This window comes from Pelophylax lessonae, assembly GCF_965119305.1.
Source record: "Pelophylax lessonae genome assembly, chromosome: 4".
Lineage (NCBI taxonomy): Eukaryota > Metazoa > Chordata > Amphibia > Anura > Ranidae > Pelophylax > Pelophylax lessonae.
Genome location: NC_138771.1, coordinates 22460136 through 22466494, shown reverse-complemented (window position 1 = coordinate 22466494; position 6359 = coordinate 22460136). Strand labels below are relative to the sequence as shown.

The 6359-nt window shown below is 37.3% G+C and overlaps 1 protein-coding gene across 1 annotated transcript in view; it reads right to left on the bottom strand.

Moving 5' to 3' along the window:
* The window catches only part of CILP (cartilage intermediate layer protein), a 126216-nt gene extending 120360 nt beyond the window's left edge, over nucleotides 1–5856 (bottom strand). The window contains exon 1 of the mRNA XM_082255267.1: nucleotides 5820–5856. The gene's annotated coding sequence lies outside the window, so the exon portion shown is untranslated. The remainder of the gene's footprint in view (nucleotides 1–5819) is intronic.
* Between the last annotated feature and the right edge of the window lie 503 nt (nucleotides 5857–6359).

Here is a 6359-nt window from a genome sequence, read left to right as displayed (position 1 = left end):
CCACAGCTTATTGGTACCCTCATTTAGCAGATCCCAACTTATTGGTACCCTGCTCAGTAGTTCCTCCAGTTCTGTTGATGCCCCACTCAGTAGTACTCCCAGCTTTGCTGATCCTCCACTCAGTAATAGCCCTCAGCTTTGCTGATCCCCCGCTCAGTAGTAACTCCCAGCTCTGCTGATCCCCCGCTCAGTAATAACCACCAGTTCTGCTGATCCTCCACTGAGTAGTAACCCCCAGCTCTGCTGATCCCCTGCTCAGTAGTAACCCCCAGTTCTGCTGATCACCCTCTCAGTAGTAACTCCCAGCTCTGCTGATCTCCGCTCAGTAGTAACTCCCAGCTCTGCTGATCCTCTGATTTTCTAATTCTCCTTTCTCTCAGGTCACCTCCTGCAATATTGAGCCATGCTGTGCACCACGTGTAACATCGGCAAATTTCTCCTGCTCCAGTCCCCCAGTTCTGCTGATCCTCTTCCACTCAGTCCTCATTCTCAAGTCCCATTCACCTTCTTCTATAGTGTTCACATGTTGCACACCACTTGTGCCTTCTGATAGTTGCTCCGCTCCAGTCCGGACCCCGCTCACCTTCCTGCTACTCCACACTGCACACCAGATGTGACGTCTGCACCAGACACTCCCAGAATATATACACATGAACCGGAAGTGTCCGCTGATGCTATCTTTCTGGTTTGCTTGTTAGTTTACCAGTGCATCCTGGGATATCTCATACCTGCAATACCTCCATTACAAAGCAAAGCTAACTCTGAATAAAAGCCCCTAAAAAGCTGCAGGAGCTGTTATCGAGCGTTGTGATAGATTTCTATGGAGGCTTTGGAGACTCTTTGAAGCACCAAGAAATCGACATGGGGTATCATTTTTGGAAACGAACCAAAGCAAAGCAAATCAAATGGAACATGCGAACAGGACTGTAAGGTAACGGTTGTATTTAGTGACAGGCATTTTGATTGGCATTTTAACCACTTGCCGACTGCCCACCGCAGATATACTGTGGCAGGCTGGCTCGGCTGCGCGAACCAACGTACCTGTACATCCTGGAGATGTGCACTCACGTCCCCATTAGCCAGCGGAGAAGCTGATTCATGGGGCCGGTGGCCGCAATTGCTCCCCTTGGAGAGAGAACGGTGGTCTGTTGTTGTAAACACAGCAGACCGTTGTTCTCTCAGGAATCAGCACAGAGCTCCTGTGTTCCTCCAATTTAGAATCACAGGTCTCTGTAGTGATTTCATAAGCCCATCCTTAACCCTTTGATCGCCCCTGCGTTAACCCCTTCCCTGCCAGTGTCATTATTACAGTAACACTGCATATTTTTTAGCACTGACTACTGTAGTAATGTCACTGGTCCCCCCCAAAAGTGTCAAAAATGTCAGTTAGGGGTCCGATCTGTCAGCCACACTGTGGCAGTCCTGATAAAAATCGCAGATTGCCACCATTATTAGTAAAAAATAAATAAATAAATAAAAATGACATAAATCTTTCCCCAAGTTTGTAGACGCGATAACTTTTGCGCAAACCAATCAAAATACGCTTATTGGGATTTTTTTTTTACCAAAAATATGTAGCAGAATACAAATTGGCCTAAAATGATGAAAAAATTAAATTTTTATATTTTTATTGGGAATATTATATAGCAGAATGTAAAAAAATACTGTTTTTTTTTTTCAGAATTGTCGCTCTTTTTTTGTTTATAGCGCAAAAAATAAAAATCGCACAGGTGATCAAATACCACCAAAAGAAAGATCTGTTTGTGGGGAAAAAAGGACATTTTTATTTGGGTACAGCGTCGCACAACCGCGCAATTATTAGTTAAATAACGCAGTGCTGAATATCAAAAAATGGCCTGGTCATTAAGGGGGCAAATCCTTCCGGGGCTGAAGTGGTTAAGAAAAGCGTGTCCAGTGCCACATTTTGAAGCAAGTGTACACAAATCCTTATACTACCTGTGTCTAATTTAGGCACACCTTTGCAATGGTTTCAGTACCAACATGTACGCCAGATTCAGTTAGTTCTTACTACCACCACTTCATAGAGGAACTTCCCACCAGTGGTAATTTCATCAACTAAAATTGACAATAAAATTAACACTACTCTGCTGGCCATTGCAAAATTGGCAACACAATTCCATCCAGAGCCTGTAATAATCGCACATTAAAGTTTAAACATGTATTGCACCACTGCATAAGTAAGGGGCATCTACTGAGCCGCTGAAAGAGAAAAATTTAAGAAAAAGGCTTTTCTTATATTTTTTCTCACTATTAATGTTGGTAATATATTCAGGTAATATGTGCAATGACATTACAGTCAATGGAGTTTACAGTTTTTTGGGTTTTTTGTATCTCAAAGTTCGGGTCCTTTCACACGTAGCGGACCGTATTTTGTTCCACTCCGGCACTTTTTTTTTTTTAACAAACACGGATGACACTTGTGTCATTCGGTCCGTATGTCCGCATATCATCCCATCCGTTCGCGGATTATATACGGACATAATGTATGTCTTTGGGATTGCAGATGTCAGTGGATGACACCACTGACATCTGATTTTGCGTCCTTTCTGTTTTTTAAACGGAAGAAAAATAGGGTTCTGTTCCGTTCCAAAAAATGGAACAGAACTGAAAGGACGCAAATCGGATGTCAGCGGATGGTCATCCGCTGACATCCGTAATCCCATTGAAATGCATTATGTCCGTATATAATCCGCAAACGGATGGGGTGATATACGGACATACGGAACGCCCGTGTGAAAGAGTCACTTTTAACATTCGGCGCCTTTAGCAGCTGAGTAGCCCGGATGTGACGTCATGACGTCATGGATGCTGCCTCGTCATCAGAGACCCAATCGAACCCGCATCCGGCTTTGATCGGGATTCCAACTAGCCGGCGGATGCATGCTTTTATATTTACATGAGACAGTTATTATAAAAATCCTCAAAAATGTTTTTTAAGTCACAAACCAGCATCACGGTCTCAGTATGCGTTTTATGTAAAGACAAGCCACAGAAGTCGCATGCAAGCCTAAAGCCAAACACAACCAATAACAGCCATTGTAGAAGTCAGGAAAATATTGTACTCTAATGTACGATTATTGTGTATGCTGATTGTACATTCACATTGTACAGGCTCGGCAGTGGCATGCAATGCCAAGCCGCCGCAAGCAAAGCCAACAGAATACCGGGATGTATAAAAAAGGGGATTCACTCCAGAAATAAAGAGATTATTCTCCCACTCTACAAGACTCTGGTCCGGCCACATCTGGAGTATGCTGTCCAGTTCTGGGCACCGGTCCTCAGGAAGGATGTGCTGGAACTGGAGAAAGTCCAGAGAAGGGCAACAAAAATAATTAGGGGAATGGAGGGCATCGGCTATGAGGAAAGACTACAAGCACTGAACTTATTCTCTCTGGAGAAGAGACGATGAGGGGGGATTTGATATCAATGTACAAATACTGTACTGGTGACCCTAGCATAAAGAACAAACTATTCAGAGAAAGGAGATACAATAAGACACGTGGCCACTTACTAAAACTAGAGGAAAAAACAGTTTAACCTTAAAATACATAGGGGGTTCTTTACTGTCAGAGCAGTAAGGATGTGGAATTCTCTTCCACAAGCAGTGGTATCAGCAGGGAGCATTGATAGCTTCAAAAAACTATTAGATGGGCACCTTAAAGACAATAACATACAGCGGTATACAATGTACAACATACAGGGGTATACAATGTACGGTTAACATCAAACACACATCATAGGTTGAATTGGATGGACTAATGTCTTTAATCGACCTCACTAACTATGTAACTATGTAACTATGTATTCTTACCTAAATAAAAAATGATTTGGAAAAGAAAATAAAAATGAAAGAGCAGTTCTGGCTAGCTGCCACATATGGTAAAAACATCAATGTAACTTTTCCAAGTTATTAAATGTAACCATTCACAAGGATTACATAAAAGCTTATGGTTCACAGACAACTTACAATGTCCATGCAATTACATTTCAGACAATTGGGATCTTAGTTGCTACAAATTATAAAAATGTTCTATTTTTTTTTTGTATGGACACAACAGTGTCCAGTGCCGTTACTGGTTTTCTCAAAATGAATAAATGTAACCAATTAATGATTTGACATTCAATGAATGTTGATTTGATCCCACTAAACATTAGAAAATTTAATGAAAGTTCCTAAAATTATTACAAAAAAAAAACCTTATGGTTCCCAGAAACCTTACAATGTTGATAAAATGACATTTCAGAGTATCGGGATCCTAGTTGCTACAAACTGTAAAAACATTAAATGTAACTTTTCCAAAAAATTAATTTTAACCATTTAAATGTATTAAATAAATGCTTATGGTGCACCGAAACCATAAAAATGTCAAGTACATGTAACATGTTGAATGTCAAGTTACAGATCAGACTATTGGGATCTTACATCCCACACTGGTGTGTCCATACAAAAAAAAAAAAAAAAAATGCATACCTTAAGAAAACCACACGCAGACCCATCACAGAAAGCTATGCTCTGAATGTTTGGCATTTTGTATGTATAGCTAGCTATGTGTGAGAGCTGATATTCACACATCAAACCTTTAAAAAGGAATGTCTCCAATGCTACTATTTAAACACTCATGCTTATTTATATTATTACAACTACAACAATAACAACTATTGTGACTACTGCTGCGAACAACTATAATCTATTAAACGAAAAAAAAAAAAAAAGTGTGCGTGTATATATATATATATATATATATATATATATATATATATATATAGACACACACATATATTATATATATATATATATATATATATATATATATATATATATATATATATATATATATAGATATATATATGACTACTACTGCAAACAACTATAATCTATTAAACAAATAAAAAGAAATATATATATATATAAAAAAAAATATATATATATATATATATATATATATATATATATACACACACATATATATAATTTTTTTTATCCTATGTTACCATTTTAAATACACATGCTAATTTATAAAAAAGTAAATAAATAAAGTAAATATGAATCTATATTTTATTATTATTATATTGCTAGTACATATAAATAAATCCATTTATATTATCACAACGACAACGATTACTATGACTTCCACTATTTCCACGACTGCCATGACTACTACTACAAACAGCTATAGTCTATTATATATATATATATATATATATATATAATTCATCTATAAAGATGTAGAATGATATAATCCCAACATTAATGCCCCAGAGTAATCTACAAATGTATTCCACACCCATAAATATTTTATTTCATAAAATATATTTTTAGTTTTGCAAATAATTTCCAAATAGCTTTTTAACATAAATAACATAAATCATCCTAGGAAATGTATTGCGAAAAGCCCTACATCTATTGTCTTTGCAAGAAATAAATATGCTTATATAATTTATGTGCAACTACTTTTGCGCTGCCTTAAATTATTTAAAAAAAATAAAAAATAAAATGTAAGTTATCTGAAATAAATCTGCTAAAGCTTCTGCCAACACTAATGCATGCACACACTACAAAAGTTTCATAATTTAAAAGGGGTTACATATAAACTAAAAGTCAATCTAATATAAATATCATAATAAACAGCAAAGTTCAAAATAATTAGTATTATAAGGTGTTTATATGATTACTGTTACTGAAGGTTAATATATTGTTAAAAGTAAGCATGGGACTACTGCTTTTAGTGAATGAATTAGTAATTTTATAGCATGGGTTCAGTAAGTGATTGTATTTTTAACCAAGTGTCCATCCTTACCCAAGCAGACAGTTTCCAGCAGTCTTGCAGAGCTGTGATCTCACTCCTGAGCTGTGCGGGGGTCTTTTTTATATAGCAGCTCAGCCAGCAGCCTGGGAGTGGCGAGCAGCCACAGGACACAGAAGAAACCAGATCTGAGAGAGCAAAAAAAAAAAAAACCCAAAAACAACAAACCATCGCCTGTAGAGGGCTCACAGCAGGGCAAAGGGCATCCCTAGAAGCAACTTTGCACCTTTATAAAGCCAGCTTTAGATGGATAAGACTTTGTATTGATGGAAAAAAAATAATAACTACTAAATGAGAAAACTGAAAGTATATATTTTTTTTTAAATCTTTTACTGAACCTGTTGCTTCTGTGTTTCCAAGTTCTGGATGTTCCTATTTAATCCATGATTAATACTTCTTTTATGTCCCACCATGACGCAAGCTGTTAGGTATCATAAAGATGGTAGCATGTGAGAATAATATCCAAGGATACAAAGTCAAATTCGGATCTGAAGAACGCCACTTAGGCCATTGGTGGTACTTATTTATTTGTTT